The sequence below is a fragment of the Manis javanica genome, chromosome 7 (genome assembly GCF_040802235.1).
Source record: "Manis javanica isolate MJ-LG chromosome 7, MJ_LKY, whole genome shotgun sequence".
Lineage (NCBI taxonomy): Eukaryota > Metazoa > Chordata > Mammalia > Pholidota > Manidae > Manis > Manis javanica.
This window is the reverse complement of record NC_133162.1, coordinates 116,840,715-116,864,395: the sequence shown is the minus strand read 5'-3', so window position 1 is coordinate 116,864,395 and position 23,681 is coordinate 116,840,715. Positions and strand designations below refer to the sequence as shown.

The 23,681-nt window shown below is 37.7% G+C and overlaps 1 long non-coding RNA gene across 2 annotated transcripts in view; it reads left to right on the top strand.

Moving 5' to 3' along the window:
- Window positions 1–21,709: 21,709 nt before the first annotated feature.
- The window catches only part of LOC108391909 (uncharacterized), a 146,066-nt gene continuing 144,094 nt past the window's right edge, over window positions 21,710–23,681 (top strand). For both annotated transcript variants that reach the window (XR_012133388.1, XR_012133387.1), the window contains exon 1: window positions 21,710–21,937. This is a non-coding gene — a long non-coding RNA (uncharacterized lncRNA). The remainder of the gene's footprint in view (window positions 21,938–23,681) is intronic.

Sequence of the window (23,681 nt, the reverse complement as noted above, 5' to 3'; positions counted from 1 at the left end):
CTGTATGTGTATTATGTCTGAAATTGACCCTTATTATATGCAGATACTCTGTTTCTCAGAAGGTAGTGTTTACCTTTAGAAGCCCTATAATACTCTGTTTAATGTTTCTGCCTAGCATTGTATTTATGTCCATTTCTTAACTACCATATTGTAAACTCCTTAAAGGCAACCCTCTGTCCTCTTCATTGTCCACTGTGCCTTGCTATTAGAAACAGCTAAGAACTCTATCTTTAATAATGAAAGACATAGATGTGAGGGAAAAATCATGTAAGCCTTCCCCACTAATACATGCTCCTCAAATATATTTCTCTGATTTGAAATGTCTTCATTTCATTTTCACTGTTTTAGGGTTAATAATTTTATTTTTTTCTGAAAGCATCTGTTAAAACAAATTTTACCCAGATTAGAGCCTTGGGACACATTGAGGGCATGGGACACAGGCAGGTGCATTTGAGTGGGAAGGCTAGTGGGAATGATAGGAAGTTGGCATGCGGCTGAGTGGAGGCAGTCCTGGGCAGAGGGCACCTGTGAGAAAAGGCTGCAGAAAGATGGTAAGGTAGTACCTAAAGAGTGTATCTTGCATATTTCATAAGACCAGTGTGAGATACGGAGATTTTTAAAGATTGGGCAACTTGAAAATCTTGCCTGTTAGGTTTTGCAATGCAATGTGAGGCCTACATTCAGAACTGCTAGCCTCATAACAGGCCCACTGTGTGTGCATCTGCTTCTGTGAGCAGCCCCATGACTGGTCTCAGCAGAGCTGAAATAGCTGTAGTCAGGCCAGGTGAGCTGTAACCAGGTGAGCATATTCATTCTCTCCAGATTGGCAAGACTTGATTATTATGTAGGAGGAATTTCCACAAAGCATTCACTTCCTTTAAAATACTTCAAATGACTTCTGCAGGATATAAACCAGCAGGGTGATCCTGGGGGACCGTAACAATTCTAGAGCTCTCCAGAGGAAGGAAGCTCTGGCAACAGTCAGAGGCACTGTGTCCCAAGACACCTTCCCACTGCATCCCCATGACCCCACTTTTGCTGCTTCCTTACTATTTTTCAGAGCCCTTTACGCAGTTAGCAAGGGACTCAGATATAAAGTGTTGGCAGTTATTGTTTCTGTTTTTGCCCTTCAGAATCCCTAATTGGGAGTATCTGGGATCACACAGAGTAGATGTTGGTAGACAATAATGTGTTTCATGACAGACATGTTAATCAAAGATACCATAGATTGTGTCAAATAAATAATAACATTTTTATGAGTTTTTCTGTTGTAAGGTAGAGTTTTCTTTGAGTACAGAGGTCAAAAGGTGGTCAAAAAATAGCTCATCTCCCTTTTGGTAGTAGAAATGGGAGAAGCAATGGAGAAGACGGCCTAGAGAGAGCGAGAGGCTGGGAGTCCCTTGGGACTGCTGCTGTATTTCAGGGTCTACAGCATTTCTATTACTGAAACCTGAGGGGACTGTAATTTAACTGTAAAAATTGACCCTCTGAATCAAAAGTTATCACCTTGGAACTTATTTTGCATTTTTTTGAAGAGGTAGAGGATACACTCCCCTCCCCCACCATGTTAAAATTAAAAGAGAAACAGAAAGACTAACTTCATTTAGTGATTTTTTGAGACCTCTTAAATAAGATAATCTAATACGGGTTTGGAATTAAAATGTTTTCTGTTTCCATAACGCCCTTTTATTTTTAAATATTGTCTTAATGTACATCTTCCTTGCCTTCCAGAATGTGTGTGTGTATAAAATATATTATTCTTTACAGCAACCATCTTTCTACCTCCTCTCCCCCAAACATTTGCTTCTATTACAAGGCACTGTGCTTTGAGCTGAGAAAAACAAAGAAAAATAAAATGTTCTCTGTCCTTAATACCAAGTTTTATTTCTCTTGGAGAAACATTTGGTTTGCTTTATTTTTTATTGAGTTAAAATTGGCATATAACATTATAGAAATTTCAGGTGTATAATATGACATCTGTATGCACTACAAAGCATTACCTCCAGAAATCCAGTTACCATCTATCACTATGCAATTGACCCTATTCACTCATTTAGCCTCCCCCATCCCTTCCTCCCTGGTAACCATTAATCTGTTCTCTGTAATCTGAGTTTGTTTTTATATTGTACTGTATTTTTTGTTTGTTCTGTTTTTTCAATTTCACATATGAATGAGATCATATGGTAGTTCTCTTTCTGTGTCTGATTTATTTCACTTAGCATAATGCTCTTAACGTCCATCCATGTTGTTGCAGATGGCAGAATTTCATTTTTATTTGTGGCTGAATAGTATTCCATTGTATATGTATTCTTCATCTTCTTTATCCATTCATCTCTTGGTGGATACTTAGGTTATTTCCATATCTTGGCTGTTATAAGTAATGCTACAGTGAACATAGGGTTTCATATATCTTTTTGAATTAGTATTTTCATATTCTTTGGATAAATACCCAGAAGTGGAATAGCTTGATCACACAGTATATCTATTCTTAATTTTTTGAGGCATCTCCATACTATTTTCCAGGGTAGCTGCACCAATTTTCATTCCCACCAATAGTGTATTCCCTTTTCTACACATCCTCTCCAGTATCTATTTCATGTCTTTTTGATAATAACCACTCCAACATGTGAGAGGTGATATCTCATTGTAGATTTGATTTGTATTTCTCTAATAGTGATATTGGCCATCTTTTCATATGCCTGTTGGCTACCTGTATGTCTTTGGAAAAAGTCTATTCAGGTTCCCTACCTGTTTTCAATCAGGCTGTTTGTTTTTATTGTGGAATTGTATGAATTCTTTATATATTTTGGATCCTAACTTCTTACCAGATACATATTCTGCAAATATCTTCTGTCATTCAGTAGGTTGCATTTTCATTTTGCTCATGGTTTCCTTCACCTTGCAGAAGCTTTTAGTTTGATGTAGTTCTGCTTTTTAATTTTGCTTTTGTTTCCCCTGCCTTTGGAGTCACATCTATGAACGTATCACTAAGACAGATGCCAACGAGCTACCACCTATGTCTTCTAGGAATTTTAGATTTCAGGTATTACATTTAAGTCATTAATCCATTTTGAGTTAAAATTTTTGTATTTGGTATAGGATAGTAGTCTAGTTTTATTCTTTTGCACATGGCTGTTCAGTTTTTCCAACACCATTTATTGAAGAGACTTTTCTTTCTCTATCGTATGTTCTTGGCTCCTTTGTCATAAATTGTATATGTATGGGTTTATTTCCAGGCTGTCAATTTTGTTCCATTGATCTGTGTGTCTGCTTTTAATGCCAACACTATACTGTTTTGATTACTATAGCTTTATAATATAGTTTGAAATCAGGGCAATCCATGCTTTGTGGTTCTTGCTTTGTGGTTGCTTGAGGTTCACATACAACATCTTTTATATATAGTGACTGTTTTTAAGTGACTGTTTTATATATAGTGACTGTTTTTACAGCCCCTCATTTTACTTATTTTTTGCATCTATTTTATGTATCCATTTGCTAATTACTGTAGTTTTAATTTTGCTATTATTGCATTTTAATGTTTGTACTTGCTTTACAGGTGATTTATCTACTATCTTTACTACATATTTACCTTTTCCAGTGAGATTTTTATTTTCATATTTTTTTGTTATTAATACCATTTCTTTTCAGTTTAAAGAAGTTCCTTTAACATTTCTTGCAAGGGCAGTTTGGTGGTAATGAACTCTTAGATTTGCTTTTCTGGAAAACTCTTAACCCCCTCTTCAATTCTGAATGATAACTTACTAGGTAGAGAATTCCTGATTGGAAATTTTTTCTTCTCAGCTCTTTAAATATGTATGTCACCTCCTTCTGGTTTGCAAAGTTTCTGTTGAAAAATCTGCTTATAGTCTTATGAGTTCTCCCTTGTATGTAAACAAGTTGTTTTTCTCTTACTGTTTTTAATATTTTCTCTTTAAGTTTTACCATTTTATTTATAATGTGTCTTGGTGTTGGTCTCTTTGGGTTCATCTTCTTCGGAACTCTCTGTGCGTCCTAGACCTGAATGTTTGTTTCCTTCTCCAGATTGGGAACATTTTCAGCCATTATTTCTTCAAATAACTTTTCTAGTACTTTCTCTCTATTCTCCTTCTAAGACCCTTAATTTGTATTAATATTTTGCGTGATGTTGTCCTAGAGGTCCCTTAAGATATCTTCATTTTTTAAAATGTTCTTGCTTTTTGCTGCTCTGACTGGCTGAGTTCAATTGTTCTGTCTTGCAACTCTCTGATCTGGTCTGCTTCATTTCTGCTGTTGAACCCCTCTAGTGTTTTTCAGTTACTTATGATTATCTTTAGGTCTGTGACTTCTGTTTGGTACTTTCTCACATTTTCTATCTCTTTGTTGCAATTCTCATGGTGTTCATCCATTCTGCTCCTGAGTTCAGTGAGCATCTTTATGGCTATTCAAAATCTTTATCAGGTAGATTGCTTATCTCTGTTACATTAAGATCTTTTTTTTTCCGGAGATTTTGTCTTGTTCTTTCATTTGGAATATATTCCTCTGTCTCCTCATTTTGCTTGATTCTGTTTGTTTTTAGTCAAATCACCTACCTTTCCCAGCTTTGAAGCTTGTGCAGATGTCTCATGGGGCTCAGAAACACTGTCTCCCCTGGCCACCTGTGCCAGGTGCTCAAGGGACATTGCTTGTGTGAACTTCAGGCACCTGCCTACAGTAATGGGGCCCAGCTGTGGTTGTGTGGATGAGCGGGGCAGTCAACAGGGCATGCCTTCTGATGCCAACAAGTAGAGAAAGAGTTCCAAAATGGCACCTGCCAGTGTTGGCACCAGCAAGATAGAATGAGATTGCAAAATGCATCTAGGAGTGTCTCCATGCTTGGAGAGGGTCTCAACAAATTCCTCTCTCTCTGAAAGATGCTTCAAGAGGATCTCTGTCACATATGGGCTACGTGTTTTTCAAACTGGTGTTTTTATACTTGGTCCTGGGGCAAGGGAGTCTGTTTGTAAACCCTTTCAGGATGTCTCTGTTCCCTACAGTACTGTGGTTTTTCTAGATATAATCCCGTTGGTTTTCAAAGCCAGGCCTTTTGGGGGCTCATCTCTTCTGTTCAGAATCTATGGTTTGGGGTGACTGATGTGGAACATAGACCCTTGGATTCTCAGGAGAAAGATCTGTATTAGATCCCTCACAGTTGTGCGTTGAAGTAGCTGGAATGTTTTTTGTTTGTTTTTATGAGATCATGTCTCTGCCTCTCCTATCTGTTTCAGTGCTGCACTTTTCTCCTTTGCTGTGGATGCTCTGTTTATCCAGTTTTCAGGTCATCTTCAGAGGAAAATGAATCCATATGTAATTGTAAATTTGTGTCAGTGTGAGGACATAAGTTCAGGATGTTCCTATAATACCATCTTAAACTTCTCTGTTTTATTTTTCTATGTTAGACTTTAACCTCCTTTAGAGTAAATACTAGCATTATATTTGTAAATGTATTTAACAAAAGCAAAGCATGAACGTCTCATAAAAAGATTATGTCTTAAAATGGTGACTTTGGTAATTTTTTCCCTTCAACATTCCTCCTTTGAGCCCAGTTGTGTGTGCTCTAGAAGGCAGCCTATATCAAGGTTTGATAGGCAATATAACAGTCCCTCAAAGTTGCCACATTCAAATTCCTGAACCTGTAAATATGTTACTTTACATGGCAATGGGGAACTAAAGTGGCTGATCAGCTAACCTTATAATTGGGAGATTATTCTGTTTTATTTGGGTTGGTCCAATATAATCACAAGGGCCCTTAAAAGCAGAGGAAGGAGACAGAAGAGGAGGTCAGAGGGATGTAACATGAGGACTTAACCCTTTATTGCAGGCTGTGAAGATGGAAGGAGCCACAAACCAAGGGGTGTGGATGGCTTCTAAAAGTTAGAACAGTAAAGGAAATGGATTCTCCCCAACAGCTTTCAGAAAGGAGTGTGGCCTTGCCAAAAGCTTGATTTTAACACAGTAAGACCCATTTTTTACTTCTAACTTCCAGAACTATAAGATCATTCTGCTGTTGTTTTTAGCCACTAATTTTGTAATAACACATTGGAACAATAGAAGACTAATATACAAGGCACACACAAAACAGGTCCCCCTAATAGATTATTCAGTTAATTCCCCTCATGGAAGATCAGATCCATCAAAATGCCTGAATTTTCTGAGACCATTTCCATTCTTAGACTGCATTCATATTCTCCCCATTTTAAACTCTGTGGAATGGACTATTCATTTCTCTGTATCTTTTCTTCTCCAAAATTTACCTGTTAGTGTCTTATTGTTCAGAGATTCTTTATTCAGATGAGAACATCTCTGATAACAATTCTCAAATTTTTTCTTTTTGAAATGGGAAAATTAAGTTTTCTCTGTATGGAGTATAGACATTGTATTCTTCACCACCACACATGTGATAAACAATTTCTTTTGAGACTATCCTTGATAAAGCAGTAGCAGTTATTAATTTTATGAAATTTCAAAAAACTTAAATATATATCTTTTAAATATTCTGTGTGATGAAGTATGAGAAACACATACAGTAATTCTGCTGTGCATTCAGATGTGATTGAGGAAAAGCAAATGTGCAATTGTTTGAGTTACAAACTGAACTAGCCACTTATTTTCAAAGGATGGCATTTAAATTGAAAGAATGACTGAAAAACTAGTCTTATGCAGACTTGGGTATTTGCTATGCATTTTCTTAAAAATGAACAGTCTAAGCTTGTTAATACAAAGAAAATTTGAACATTTGTTCCAAATGATAAAATTCAAGCTTTCAAGTGGGAAGTAGAATTTTAGAAACTTGTACTGCCATCAAGAGTTTGTTAGCTTCCTAATCCTTAAAGACTAAGACTTTCAAAGATTAATAGCAATTTCATTAATATGATGTTTTGATATTATATAATAGAATGTGTCAACCAAGATCTGATAACCCAGTGAATTAATATTTCCTAAGTGACCAACACATGCTTTCACAAAATTATTCATGTATCAAAGATCTGTTTAAAGTATAAGATAGACCAGTGGATTGTAAAGTAGAGAAGACAGAATGGCCACTGATATGGTTTCAGATTCCGTATTGCAGCTAACCTTTAAGACATAACCACGAGTTGAATTTTGGGTGGTATTAAAGAAGAATTTCCAGTTATCTGAAAAAGCTATTAAAATTCTCTAACCTTTTCCAGCTACTGTGTAAGGCTGGATTTTTTTCACATATTCCAACCAATATCATGACAGACTGAGTGCAGAAGCAGGTATGAGAATCCAGCTGTCTTCAATTAAGTAAAAGACATTAAAGTTATTTGCAAAGATGCAAAATAATGCAATTCTTATTAATTTTTTTGTTTTGGAAAATACGGCTACTTTAAAATTGTTCTATCTATGCAATGTACAATTGGTTTATCATTTTTTACATTACTTACTAAATATTTAAATCTCCATTAAAATTTCAAATACACTAAATTTTAATAGAATAGAACTCACATGCACAAAAGCTCTCTGGGGTACCCATAACTTTTAAGGATTATAAAGGTGTCCTAAGAACAAAAAATTGAGAACTACTAATAAAAGAAATGAGTGGAAGTTCTAGATTTTAGCTTAAGGTAAGGAAATACTATCTGAAAATTAGAGCTGTCAAAAATCCCACAAGTAATCATAAAAATTAAAGTTAAAATACCAGATAGAAATAATTTTTTACCTTCACACTGGCAAAAATTTAAAAATCTGATAGTGTCAAGTTTGGTGATAATGTGTGAAAGTAAGAACTCCCATTTATCGTTGGTGGAAGTTTGAGTGGTATAATCACTGGTGACAGCAAATTGACAATCTCTTGTTTAATTGAAAATGTATTCCATAACCCAGCAATTCTACGTTTTATTATATATTCTTGATAATCTTTCACTCTTGTGCTTGAGGATGGAGTGGGCAAAGATGTCTCTTGTTAGCTGCCTTTTGTAATAGTGGACAAACAAGCAACACCAGAATATAATGGGTCCCACATAATGGTTAAAGGGAGTATATCAGCTCTGTAAATGTGCATAGCGACCTTTAAAACATAAAATGTTTTCATATGAGACAATTGAAACGCCTACCAAAGAAGCCTAGGAAGTGGTAAAATTGGGCCCTGGCTAGAGAACATACAAAACCTTTGGATAAAGATGGTGGAAGGAGCTGGGAAGGGGTGCGTTTGGGAACAGCTTTCCTAGGGAGATGCAACGCCCCACCCCCAACCTGAGCCCCACCCAGGGGATTGAAAAGGGGGATGCTATAATTTACCTGTGTGAGAGAGAACTTACCTTGGGACTTGTGATTATCTGCTGAGTCTGAAAGTTAATTCTGGAAGAATGGTTGAGCTAGCGACACAGGGTGATTTGTGGTAAAGGTCTGACTCTTGCAAATGAGTCAGGAAATATGAAGAGTGTGAAATATAGCAGGTGATGGCTAAATAGCTCAGGGATGGTTATTGTTATTAGAATGTGTGAGGCAATCTTCTATTTATAGTGTGCCATTCTGAGCATTTGTTCAACTCCCACCTCCACCAAAAGAACTCAATGTGACATCAGGCTGGAAAGCCACTCCTCTAGGTGAAATTACTTAGGGGATTCCAATGGAGCTTCAAATTATTCACGTTTCAGTGACATTTTCTTATGAAAGATATAGGACTGTGTATAGCCAGCTATCCAACAGATAGTGACACTGAAATGTGCTCTGAAGAGGGCTGTGGATATTTAAGGGTTTTATGTCTTTAGGTTATGGCCACACCAAGGTAGAATCTGCAGCCAGTTTCTGCTCTTTTCTCACTTTATTCTATGTCAGATTGGTCCAAATGAATTGTGTTGTGATGTATCTGTGGGACCTCTTATTCCTAATTAATCTGTCTTCTTGGTGTAGCATCCAGACAGTTTACTTGTTTTCTAATTAATTCAGTCATTCATCTATTTGGTATGTGTTGAGTAACATGCTAGTTACAGTTAAAAATAGAAAATGTTCATCTAATGAAGGAGATAAGGAACATCTTCAAATAATCTTAAAACAGATCCACTAAGAGCAAGAGGAGTTCAGAGAAGGGTGATGCTCAGATGGTGCTGGGTGGGAGAGGTAAGGAGATGGTAACAGAGAAGGAGATGTTTGAGAGGCTTATGGAAGCCAGGCAAAGGTGTGAGCATTCTGACTGGGTTTATGGTTTGGTGGTCCTTTAAAATAGGTTTTTAAATATTTATTCAACGTCTGTTTAATGGGGAGAGTAAGACCCATGTAAGCCTCTTTACTCTCCCAAGTCAATTCAGCTCTGGTCCCAAGCTTGTATACCCTATTTAGCATAGTAAAAGTCTTTCAGTTACCTGAAGCCACTGCCCTTAGAAGGCAGTTGAACCATCTGCCATCTACTCACACTTACCATTGCCAATCTTCCTCCTGACAAGTTGCTTTATTAAATTATTCCTTCCCAACACCTACAGTGCTGTTCCTGAATGGCATCCTAGTAAATGCAGTTTGCTCCATTCACTACATTCTTGAGCACTGGTAAGAGTGGTTGCCATCTGGTCTTTCGCCTAATCTAGCTCTGGGAAGATGCAACAGCCTGAGCAAAGGTTCAGAGACTGGATCTTGGGGGTGATATACCAGAATGTAGGAGATCATCTGGTGAAAAGCTGGGCGAGACATTGCTGCAGAGGAAGGGATATCAGCTGTAGAGGTCTTGAAGGCTTGTCTAGACTATGAGAATTGGCCTATGTTCACCAAGTCATAGTAAGGCACTGAAGGATTATGAGTCAGGATTATGATCTGCATAGTCAGATTTGTAGTTTTGGAATTGTTTTTTTGGCTAAAAAAGGAAATAGTGAATTCAAAGATGTATAAAAGTTATACATTCTTATTCTCATTTTTCTTTATAAATGTCTTTATTTCAAAAATTTCTATAATCACTGATAGATTATGTATCACTAGATTATAATTTCTATAATCACATAATCATGGTTAATATTTTACTCTATTTCTGACTAGTTTTATTTCCTTGTGTTTGCTTATATGGTGGAGCTCACACTGTATACACAACTTATTTTCAGCTTTTGCACTTAATATAACAACATTAATGTCTCACATTATGAAAAATGCTTCATGAATATAGCTTTTATCAGTTGTACAATATTTTGTAGAAATACTATTATTTCCTCAACCATTTCCTTATTGTTGAACATTTGAGTTATTAGCTACTTATTACTAAATAGTGTTATGATTATTTTATCAAGATTCATTTGACAGCAATATGATTTGGAGAAGAAGGTAATGTTATACAAATAACACATGATTAGAAATGGAAGTCAGTGACAAGAAGTTTCAATCATTCCAGGCCTAAATTAGGTAGTAGCAAAGGAAAGGAGTGGAGAAAATCAGTTAGATTATTGTTCTGTCCCCAAGCTTTGGTTTCCTTAAGGCCTACACCAGGTTTTCTTCCTCCTTCACACCTAGTGATTCCTCATTACATATTGTTTGAATGAATGCATGAATGAATGAACAAATGAATCCTAAGCTTTGGTGGTGCTGATGTTACCAAGAACCATCAAATGCATCCATTCTAAAGAACACTCTGATTCATATTGTTCCCTCAAAGAAAATGTTATTCATCTTTGACAATCTTATCTAAACAATACCAATGTGCCGACTCCCTCTGACATGTCTGGTGTATTTATTTATTTATATCAGACACAAAACATTCATGAAAACAAAGAGTGGTCAACAAAGACTATATTTGCTTCTCTCTTTTTCAAAAGTTCTTATTTACTTCAGGCCAGTGGGCCAGTATTTATAAAAATTCCTGTAAGTGTTCAGCACTGTACTCAGAGCTTTGGCAAATGAAGTGTGTATTCTGCCTTATGCATGATTTATAATTTAGTTGTATAGCAAAAACTAACATGCAGGGGTAAAAAGAAAGTTGATGAGAGATAGTGTGTAGTCAAGAATGCATTTACTACCTACAGAAGCTTAGAGACAGGGATAAGAGAATGCAATAGGAATATTAGTAAACACATTAGAGGCAATGTGAATTTCATGAACTAAATTGAATTTCTGTCAGTGTTGTGATTTTGTCCAACTCCATAAAAGGGAGGCAAGTGACAGCTGGTCCCCACTTGCTGTATTCTGGGTATTTCTTTAAGTCCCTATGATAAATGGAGACCCCTAAACTCATTTAACCAGTGCTTCTCCACCACATGCTCAGCTGAGATGTTGGCCTGCATGTGCAACCCCAGAGACAGACAGGACTGCATCAAAGACCTGCTATAATCCATGTGAATAATCAGTATTTGCTGATGCGATGATCTCACTCTGGGAAATAATGCTTATGAGCTAACTGAGCTAATGAGAATATATTAGCTATTGGCCTAGTGAACTGATGGCAGAGTAATCTAATTCCTACTGGCTCCTGGATAACCTTCAATTTAAAGGTAATGACATTAAGAAATGTTAAAACGAGTATGCTCAAGTGTACATGATATGTACTCATTAGACTGTGCAAATGGCCATCAAAAAGTCATAATGATTCTTTAGAGCAGAGCTTCTTTACCTGGGGTCCATGCACAGAATTCAGGAATTCTATGGACTTGGACTGAAAAGAGTACACTTTGATTTTCCTGATTTCTAATGACATTTAGTATTTTCTTTCATTGTGACTATAGGCAACTATTTACAGTAATATTCAAGGTACCTGTGATGTAGCTGTTAATAAAAACCACATATGTTTTTGTGCCACATTACCGTTGTTTCCTGTTTCATAAGGTTGTGTTTACATTCAACACTACTTTAAAAATATGATTATTAGGCCCACAAATAGATCTTGTTATTTCATACATTAACAGAGCTCTTACTCTATCACTAATTTTTTTTAACATTTTGATATCAGTATTTAAATATGATTGGTTTTCTTTGTATTCCTACATGTTTCATTTCAAGCTTTTAAAAACATACTTGTGAGAAGGCATCACAGAATTTACCTGACTACAAAGGGGTCCATGGACAAAAAAATTAGGAACCCTTACTTAGAATAAGGAGCCCTTCCCCCCTCTAGAAACTTTGCTATTTGCAATAAAAATTCTGCTTTTCTGACACGGGGGATCCCACCATTCCCTTTCTATGGGGGAGAACTTGGAGTGGTTCTGCTGTCAGTTTACACAGTGAGATCTTACACCATATGTAACTCTAGAGGCTGAAGGGATGACACTCTGCCAAAATGGTTGGAAAACATGGAGAAACAGAGAGCTGGTGGCTGGACCATCTCACAAGGAGAAGTGATTTGTGTACAATTGTATCGTGTTGCAGGTTGCTGCCTTCCCTCCTTGGCTATTTTGCTTCTGGACTCACGTCATATTAACTACAATTTAAACAAGTAAATTAGAAAAACACAAGGCTGCAGGAGCTGGCCTTTCTTTCAGAGCTCTCTGGCTTGGTTGAGGGATGGTAGTAGAGTGGAAAGGAAAAACAGATGGTTGGGGCCAAACGGTCATCTCCCACCATGCGCCCTCATTGGCATTGTGACCTCAGGTAAGGAGCACATCATCTCTGGACGGTGGCTTCCTCATACTAAAATGAGAGGCCAGCTCTGGTTCTGACTGGGCCCTGTGGGCTGGTAAAGATGGAGAAGTTCTTCAGGACTCAAGGTTTGGGTCCAGTGGCCCTGCCCCTCCAGCAGCCCAGGCAGGCAAGAAGAGGAATGGAGAGAACGGCTGTGACTTGGCCTCCCTGGAGCCTCTTGGAAGCTGACCTGGAGTGCTGTGGGGTCTGCCCCGTGAGGAGGGAGCTCAGGGAGGCTCTTTGGCTCTGGCATCCTTCGATTTTCAAAGGTGAAAAGTTAAACACTGCCGCCTGTGCAGTGAGGCAGTGCAGATTCCACTTCACAAAGACCTTTGGAAAGCAGACTCCTTGCTGGCCACGCTCTGGGATGGCTGGTCTGTGTCTGTCAGAGCATAGGAGTGGGTCACTTGGGTCCAAGAATAAGCCTGGCTCAAATGGTCATTATTTTCTCTAATACTTTACTTTCCATAGCCCATCTCCTTTTATTATTTATTTTTATATTCTGCATTACTTCTGCTGATCTAAAAAATTGCTTGTTCTCACACATCCTTCTCTGAGGATAAAGATTAGCCTTCTAGACAAAGTTTTTGTTGCTAGGGCTGAAGATGTAGACAAAGGAAAAGTATATGCTGTATATCAAATTATTACACTATTAAAATACTCCATGGAGACACCTTGACTTAGTAAGCATAGATTGCAATAGTCTAAGCACATACCTTCAGTAACTTTCTGAATCTAAAACCCACCCATCTTTCTAAGGACTGTGTCTCTGCTTTTAAATTCTAAGAGAAGGAACTGCTTGTGAACCCTTGGTTATAATGCAGACAAGAGATTACTTTCTTAGAAGTTCCCGAGTTCTATGGGACTTCACTGGAACATTTTGTTTGTCCTTAAAGACAAAGGCTTTAACTTAGAATCTTAAATTGATTACAATTTTTATATAACCTACACGCAGGAGAAAAATGTAATGCTAATTAAGTACCTGCTAGAACTTTGTTCAAGAAACCACCTTTCATGTTGTGGTTTGTGATTGGTGAAAATCTGTTTAATCTCATGTACCTGCTATCTTATGACTATCATAGACTTAAGACTATGATTAACATTCAGAAATGACTGAAGGTACAGCAAAACCTCAAATTATAAAGATCCAGAGAAGTTTAAGAGGAACAAATTTTGAAGCTCAATTTTTTCTTGCTTAAGAGCTCTCGTGATTAAATCTCATATTGAACCTGTCGATTGATTTGGCTCTTTTTCTAAAGGGTAGTAAAACTTAAGTTCTGCTAGATAGGTGCTTGAGTGGAATGGCATCTGACCTCCCATTTAGCACAGATGACAGTGTATTTAAGCTTCATGTATATTTTGTTGGCTGTGATATAAATATAGATTTAGTTGCCAGTTAGCTAAGGAATTAATATCCATTTCATTCTTAATATAGTTGGCTTGAGAATTCTGTAGAATAGAAGAAAATTATGTTTAGGAAATATCCAACTGGCTAAAGGAAGAAACTTTAGCATAGATTTGTAGCTTCAGAATGACAACGTTTCTGGAAAAGGCAAGGAAGAAAACTGTTCATGGTTTTAGGCTCTTAATTCTTTTGGGGACAGCAGTGGTAGGGCTAAGAGGATCCTTTTGATTATTGGTGCATGTACTTCCCATGATCACTGATAGGATTTCTGGAACTTAATGCTTTAATCACTAGATCGGGACTGTACCCAGAATGGTATGAGATTTGTTTATTATTTCCTTGTACTTGAGAGTCTGCAGGAATGTTATTCACAGCTCTGGACTTTCTTTTTCCATCCATGTAACATCTCTTTCAGCCTCATTATTTTATGTTGTAACAAGATGAGTCATAAAATCAAATGCAAAATGTTCTTGTTTGTACCTCTGGAAAGAGGAACTGGTGTATAGCTCAATGGAATGAGACAATAAACCTCATCTTTTGTGTAAAGTGTACAGAAGTATATACTTTTATAAAAGCATTTAAAGCTTTAAGTCTGGTGGTTTCATAGAGCCTTTAAGTGCATGAGATACAGAATTAAAATGAATGGTTGCAACTCCATCTAACAGTGTATATAACTTTAATCAGCTCTAATTTCATATTCTGTTTCTATGCCAGTCATCCAGAGAACTGAGCTGGGGTTTATTCCATAATATCTAGGCTGTGTCCCTTACTCTATGTGTTGTCTTGTTGTGTCTTGAAGGTGTACAGTCCTTTTTACCCACTTTGCAAATCAGCAATTCCTACCTTCCTTATATCAGCCAAATGCAGCTTTATAAAAAAAATACTAACTTTCCATCCATTCAACAAATGTTTATTAATGGGACAGATACTGGTGTACAGGCTGAGAATGCAGCAGTGAACAAAATAGATGTAGTTCCTGTCCTCAGAATATGTTATCCACCTGGGAAACAGATACCAATTAAATGAAAAATTACATCAAATTGTTTTAAGAGCTATAGTGGGAAAATAAAAGGTACAATCTCTATTATAATTTATGTTAGTTTGGGAAGTCATAAAAAATCTTTCTGAGGATGACACTAGGATGATTTGAGGAATAAGTAAGAATTACCCAAGGAGCAAGTTGGGAAGAAGATTGTTCCAGGCCAACAAGTGTACAAGTATAAATGCCCTGGGGAGGAGAAGAACTGGGAGCAGCATTTGAGGAATGGAAAGGTGGCTAGTGTGGCTGGAGTGGTGTGTGTGTGTGTGTGTGTGTGTGTGTGTGTGTGTGTGTGTGTGTGTGTGTGTGTGTGTGGTAATGAGGATTATGGAATAAGTCAAGAGCAATGAGCAAAGGCCAGATCATGCAAGGTGGGTGGTCCGTTTTAAGGATTTTGGATTTTATCCTAAGAAGAATAACAAGCCATTACGAGCTTTTGAGCAAGGGAATCACACTGTTGGATTTAAGTAGTCAAAGACCACTCTGGCTACTGTGTGGAAAGTCAATTAGAGAGGAGGGAAAAATGGAAAATGGAGTATTACCGCTTTAGCCCAAGGCAAGATCTTGGCTGCTTGGACTCCAGGGATAGCACAAAGATAGGCAAGTGTCAGTGGATTCATATGTATTTGTCGATAAAATACACAGGACTCAGACATGGCTTGGAGGAGGGGGTGAATAGGAAGGAATTGATGCATGTAACTTACAGATTTTTGGCTAGTACAATTAGGTGGAGTGGAAAATATGCCATTTACTGAAATAGAGAATGCTGTAGTTGGAGCAAACTGGAAGGGGAAATCAAAATTTAATTTTACTATATTATGGTTTTAATGTATTTGAAATATTATAGTGACAATTTTAAAGAGTCAGTTGGACATAGAGTCTGTAGAGAAACAAGTTGAAAATTCATCAGTACATAGATGCCACATAAAGCCATGTGGGTGTTTAATGCTTTACTGACACTTAGTTCGGGGGAACTCCAATATATAAAGGTCACATAGAGGAGTTCCTGTTATTGAACCCAAGAAGGTACAAATAGGAGCAATAAGAAGACATACAGGGGAATATGGTGTCATAGAAGGGACCAAGGAGAGTTTCCATAAGGGAAGTGAGATCAACCTTATTGAATGTAGTTGGTAGTTTCATAAGATGAGAACTGAATAACTTAGAGGTCATTGGTGATATCAGTAAGAATAATTTTGGAAGTAAAGGGAGGACTTAGATTATAGTAGTATGAATAGTAAATGGCAGGGAGGTGGTGGATATAGAATATGGAGGAAACCTCTTAGGGAAAGACATGCTGTAAAGAGAAGCAGAGAGAAGAGTGGTCTCTGGTGGGGACTGAGGGTGAAAGAAGGACTTTTTAAAATATGGGATATACTAGACCACGTTTGAGTGCTGATGGGTATGAGCAGGAGAAATGATGTGTTCGAGGATACAGGAGAGAGGGATTAGTGACGGAGCAAGGTCTCCTAGAAGGTGGGAGGGAGGGGTTGATCGAGTGAGTCATGCCAGAATGCCACAGTGAACAGGCTGGGATTTTGCGGGGCAGGAGTTACAGAAGTGCAGAGGGGCCAGGGATTTGCAGGGATTTGCCAAGGAGTAATTTTAACAATAGATCAAAGATTTTGATCTGGGTAAGAAAGGAAGCGAGGATATTAGGGGGCTTAATGAATAGACAGAAGTGGAGAATCCAATGGAGTGGAAGACTTGGTGAAGAGAATGAGCTACTATAGTTTTCAGTGCATTGGACAAGAGTCCCTGTATTGGGTATTGGCTGCACCCACCCATATCTAGGTTCTTTATTTTTCAATTGCCCTACCTCTTTCTTTTTGCATTATGTTTTACAAAATACATATCTTTAGAGCTCTTCCACAAAAATTCTTATTCTTACACAGTAAACCAGAAGGGTGAAACCAATCAGTCTATGTTAGATTCTGCTTGATTTTGCTTCCTATATTAACAAACTTCTTTTTGGTGTGAGTAGCCTTGATCATTTATATGTGTTTGTTGGAGAAAAAAGCTTATTTGAATTTCAGGATCTGTTCACTTAATTCTGCTTCTAGTGAGGTGCCTGATTTTATATGACCAGTAAACTCTGCATTAAAAAAAAGATCACATTTGAATGCTTTTATTATTTAGATCTATGAGCCCAAATGTATTTCCTGTTTGGAACCACACTGTGCCTTAATTATTAAAAATTTCTTTTTCTTGTTATTGGTTTCTCCTCACACTAGGTTCTTGACCTTCATACTTACAAATAATTATTTGTTGAGTGCCCATCAACAGGTCACTAGATTCTAGGAATCAGAAAATGTAAAAACTAATCTTCTCCAGGGCAGGCATGCAAGTCACAATTTCTTCTGGTAAATGCTCTCATTAGGTCCTTAGAAAGAAACAGGTGAGCACAAAGGAAGGGGAATATGACTCTACCTCAGTAAAAGAATTAGAAAAGGCTGTACCAAGGAGAGTATTTTGGGGAAGGCCCCTGAAGGGTGAGTAGGAATAAGTGGGAAAGGCACGATTGCACGTGACAATGTTTGCAACCTGGACAGGAGTCTCTTGAGGCTTGAGACTAAGTTGTATGGATCTAGCAGCAGGATTTCAGTTGGGAAGGTTTGGCTTGACCAAATTCTGAAGAGATTTATGGGTCAAGATAACAGTTTGCATATTATTCTACAGGATAGAAAGCTCCTAAAGGTTTTTAAATAGAGGGCTGATTTAATCAGTTTTGTTTTTCTTGCTCTATTGCTGTTTTCCTTCTCATCTTAATATATTTCTGTTAACAGCTACTTTTCAATTCAGCCAAAATCATGCCTCAGAACTGGCACCACTCAACTCCAGATGCCTCAACTTGCACTGCTATTGCTGCCAACTCTGAGGTCCCTACTGGCCCTTTTGTTTCTGCTGCCTGAGAAAGTGCGCCTTCATGCCAGGGCTGTGCCACGTAGCTCTGGAATGAGGCCCAGCCATCCCCGCTGCAGGGAGGTAAAGTGGCTGAGTCTGATTGGCTAGGTTGGCCCATGTGACTGCACCCTGGCTGTGAGGTAGCCTGGGATGAGGAATGACCCACATCTCCCGTTTCCCTCCTGGGAGGCTGTCTCCACCTTCTACCAAGATTCCCAGAGGGAGAAGCTCTCCAGTCTTAAGTAGGGCTGCAAATAATGATCAGCTAAAAAAACACAAAAAACCCCACAAATATTCACTAGACTCCCACTCACAGATGAGGAGAATAGCCTGTCCTATACCATAGTGGCATAAAGTAAGGGAGGCAGCACCTGAACTCAGGAAGTCTGACCCCAGAACTCATACTCTGAGCCACTACACATTTTATAAATTCACTGTGGGGTGTTGAACTTGACAAAGTGCACCCGTGAGCTATAGTGGTGTAAACCGGAGGCAGTAAGGATGTCTTCGGCTGTGCCACACGGTGAGTAGTGGGCCTGTACCCACGTTGAGTGCATTGTTCTTATTGGCAACAAGACATCACTTGGGGTGGGGGAGGGCCCAGGTTGTTGGGGCCACAGTCAGGAACAGAACAAGGGCAGCGCTTGCTTAGTTCAGAGCCTCCAGTTTGGCCACGGTGCTGAGGTTAAGTTGACCGATGTCCAGAGCCTGAGGCTTCTGGCACCACGGTGTCTGTTAAGACCCAGATCTTTGTACTTTCCAGCCTTACACCTGAGTCCCCAACTCCCTGCTCCCCTTTGACTGGCTTTTCTGTGATGCTCTTTCTGGCCACTGAGAGTTTGGAACCAGAGAGAATATTTAGAGGGCCTTTTCTGGGAAGAAAAACATTAATGGCAGCCACATATACACACACCAGATGCAAAAACAAGAATGATAAAAGTGTGTAATTTTAGCTAAAGCCAAATCTGGTCATCAGATGCTTCTAAGAAACCATTCCCCTTTCAAATAAATTTTGAATGTTTTGGTTCATTTGATGAAAAAAATCAATTGAAAAGTTTCTTGTAAACACCAGTCAAAATCTCACAATAAGTCATTTTCTAAGCTACACAAACATTGAAGCACCATTATATAATTTCTGATTTCTTTTTTAATCTCGGAAAACAAAACAACAAAAGGGAGACTTTTGAGATTTATCCCTGTATAAGTATTGGCTTCTCAGTGACATTTTAATGTTTCTGGAATGTAGTACCTCTTCCTCTGCAAATGAATGAGGGTTTGCAAAGCATTTCGTCCCTTGCTTTAGCCTTACGGTGTTATCCAGCTACTAATATCAAGCTTTCTTGAGAGTATTAGTACTTCTTGAGAAGTCTCATAGTAGGACTTCTAGGTAAATTTTGTAAATGCCATTTCTAAATGCTTTGCCATAAGAAATACTTCTTAATCCTTTTGCAAGTTATTGTCCTTGTGGCAACCAGAAGGCTCCTGGCACTTGAGGAAAACATAAACCTAGATACCATGTACTCAGAAATTCTTGGGTCTTTTACATCATGCCATTTATTAGTGTTGCTCATAGGTCTGAATACGGCTTTTTTCTTTTCTTTCAGCTACTGCCAATATTTATCTTTCATTTCTTCTATTTCCCACAATTATCTACCTCTAAACATTATCAGAATTGTCCCCAGGCATCTAAACTTTGAATGAGACTGTAACTTTTCCATTTCGGCCTTGTTTCATTAAATAAATATGTGGGTGCTACACTATTTATATGGGAGTTGAATTTGTGCTGTGTTTATAGCTAAAGAAAAAAAATTCAATGCTTTATGGGACATGTACTAGCATGTGGGTGAGGTTGAAGAAAATAATTGAGTGTTGAAATCAAACACATGCCTGGGAAAATATTCCTTCTGATGAGGTGGGCAGGAAAGGCCAACAGCTGGCACACATGGAGATAGTTAAGGGTTAGCCTCCTTTTTCAGAATATTTCTTCGGGACGCTCAGCCTCCTCACGAGCTGGTTGAACCAGAAGAATCCATGACAAAATTCTGTCTGTTTCAGAAACAGACAAACATCACAAAACAAAAACTGTGTATCTTTACTCTATTGTATATGATCTCTCCCACACCTCTAAAAGCCATCTATCTGTCTATCTATTATCTATTCATGGTAGTTTTGTTCTAGAAAGTTACTGCGAACCCTGAATTAATGAATACTGAACTATTACTTTCAAGGTAAATACAGGGTCAGGTTCCCGTGAGCCCCTGATCACAATGGGTTCATCAACTCATCAATACCTACCTTGTGTTATGTGTGTCTCTATTGAAAGACACCCTATTAATATGTATTGTCGATTCACTGACATTGAAGTCAGACCCAGCAGCCCTCTAACTCCTGCCAGAACGAAGCTTGTCTCACTCATGCCTTTTCTCCATGAGGTACAGGCCTTCTTGAGCTTAGGAATCATAGCACTTCAACACTATGCTTGGGCCATTTTAAACAGTGAAATCAATAAAAAAGCATGAAAATACACCACTAAATAGAAGGCAAAAAAATCTGTTTACAGTATGAGAACTAAAACAAGAAGGTGAAACATTGCCTTGTTTGACTCAGCTGGGAACATGTGTGTTGGGTGCCATAAACTTTTTGCTGCTTTTGGTATGTCTGGGAATAATCAGAAAAGCACCCTGAGTATTGATTTTGAGGTAACAAAAAATTTTAATGACCAGGCAAATTTGGAAGTACACTAAATCTTCAAATACTGAGGATTGTTTGTAACTGCCTATCTATCTATCCGTCCATATATTTATTTCAGGGCATGAAGGATACTGAGAATTTCTGATCACTTTATTTGGGGTAATCTACATTGCAAATGTGACATGTGTTATCCTAGTTTTAAAACTGACTGTTTTAAACATGCAGTCCTGAGATCAAGGACCTACAGATCTTGTTTACTGCTGTATTCCCGGCCCTAGATCAGGACACCAGACAGCAGATTCTCAATAAATATTTATTGAGGGAATCAATGAGTGATTTGCAAATGGCACTTGCTGCATAGAATAGCATGGTTTTCTTTCTCTCATATTGACCTCAAGTAAAAACATCTCAGAAGTCTTAAAATTTTCTCTACCATGTAGATTATATTTATACCCAATCTTCAAAGAAGAGGACTAAAGTAGAATAATTGATTATAGTCTATGGATAATTAGTGGACCCCACCTTAGCCTTCCACTTCAGCGGATAAAAATCTGTCTTCCTATTTCTCCCCATCTTCTTCCACCCCAAATCAAGAAGAATTCACAACTTTCTAAGTATTTATGTCAATATTCATAGAGCACTTCACATGAAAAAAGTTTTTTTTTCATATTCTGATAGGAGCTTTTTACTATATATTGAGATTTACTCTCTCTCTCTCATTCCTGTCTCTTTTTACTTCTTTTCTCTCTCCCCCCTCCTTCCTTCCTGTACTAGGGTAAACAATACTCTATACAACAAAACCTCTTAGGCTCACAGGGTGTATATATAGTCTGTACTTTCCCAAGCAAGAGAATATGCATCAGTCTTTTTTACTGAATATTAATTTACAACTGTTGGATCGTCTTTAGTCTCCATGCACATTTCTTTTTTGCAGTGAATTACTAGTTGGATATATTACTTTGGAAAGAGTGCAATTGAGACTCTCTGTGTTCAGCAATTTAACCCAACATATGCCAAGAATTGTATGAAGAGCAAATGCAGATAACATTTCTAGCACAGAGCTCAAGTTACAGCATGTTTGAATTAATCTTAGAGAGTATGGGAGTATAGGAGATTGTGCAATTCAATAAGAGTTAGGTTTGTAAGCGCAGTTTTCTCCCCTTACCCACAGTTTCTTTATCTGCAGGTTCAGTTATCTGTGGTCAACCGAGGTGTGGAAGCAGTTGATCCTCCAGAATAGTAGCCTAATGCTACATCACAGTGCTTGCGTCACTCACTTCACTTCATCTGATCACATAGGATTTTTATCACCTCACATCATCACAAGAAGAAGGGTGAGTACAGTGTAAGAAGATATTTTGAGAGAGAGACATTTTATTATAGTATATTGTTATAATTGTTCTATTTTATTACGTTATTGTTGTTAATGTCTTACTATGCCTAATTTAGAAATTAAAGTTTTCGCAAGTATGTGCGTATAGGAAAAAAATAGTACATCAAGGGTTCAGTACTATCTGCGGTTTCAAGTATCCATTAGGGGGTGTTTCTTGGAATGTGTCCCCTATGGATAAGGGGGACTACTGTAGCAGTGCCTTTTAAGAACCTCAGATATGGAAGGAAGTAATTATGGGGCTGAAATGAATTGCCAGGGAGGCTGCTGGAACTTAACTGTATGACCCATGCAGTTCTGAACAGTTTTCTTCTAACCCTAGAGTTTGGTCCCTCATAACCCTGGAGGTAGAGGACTGCCTGGTATAGGGTGCTATATACCTATGTATATGTGTATATGTGTATATATGTATGCATGTATGTATATATACAGGTGTATAGCTGCATGTCACTGCACACCTGTTCTCTGAAGACTGGATGTATGTGTTTGGGCTGTTTTGGCAGTAGGCGGGAGAGTTATGGGGGCAAGGTTACTGGGTAGTCGTAACAGCTGCCATTTACTGAGTCGCTAAACCATTTTCAGGTGTCATGATAAATGTTTATGTTTGTGTTCTTACCTAATCTTCACAGCCCTTTGAGATGGTATTTCCTCTATTTTACATATAAGGAAAATTCATCTCAGAAAAGACGAATGATCTGCTCAAGATCACAGAGCTGGTATAAGGGCCGAAGTAGAATTCTAGTACAAAGCTGCATGCTCTGCAGTCCAGGCAATGTCTTTCTATCTAAAGTGAAACACAGACCGATATAAAGGAATAACCTGTCATATTTTTCTGATTATAAAAAGCAATATATAAAAAGGTTCATGTAGGAAGCTTCATTCAAAATAAGTGATAAAATAAAAATCACCTACATTACTGTTTTGATAAAGTTCTCAATTTCTTTTCAGTCTTTTTCTATCTGTGTCTTATATCAATATACTTTTTTACCTATTCCTGTATTTGTATTCTGTGTATACAAATATATAGAGATACATATTTCTTTGTATGTATATTCATATATAATTGGGATCATATGGCATATAATGATATTATAATCTACCTTAATAAGCAATATGCTGGTAAAAATTCTTCAAAATCAACATGCTTAATGATTACTTAATGCTCCATGGTATATATGTGCTGTAATTTACCTGTTTTTGGATATTTAGGCAGTTCCAACTTTCTTTAATATTATAGTGTGGTGAATGTTGTGTTTAAAAGTATCTGAATATCAGATTATGTCCTCATAAAGGGATACTTAAAAATAGAATTACTGGGTATAAGACAATTTTTAAATTTCTATGTACTTGTAGCCAAGTTGCATTTCCCAGTTTACATATTCAGTTTTCAATATAGAAAAGTACCAGTATCACTCTCTGTATATAATATTATTATTAAAAATCCCCTGCCAATTGTGATTGAAAGAGTATACTGATATTTCACATCATTAATAGAATTAAAACTTTTTTTTTCATATTTTCAACCTCATGCAATATTCCATGGCACTGCGTCCATCATTTGCCCCTTTTAGTTAGCCTCTCTCGTGTGACTTAATTTTTACTGCATTCTTAGGTATCTCTACCTCTTGGGCTATTATTATGTGGCCTTAAAAATCACCAGGCCTGTGTTTATGTCCATATCTGTGACA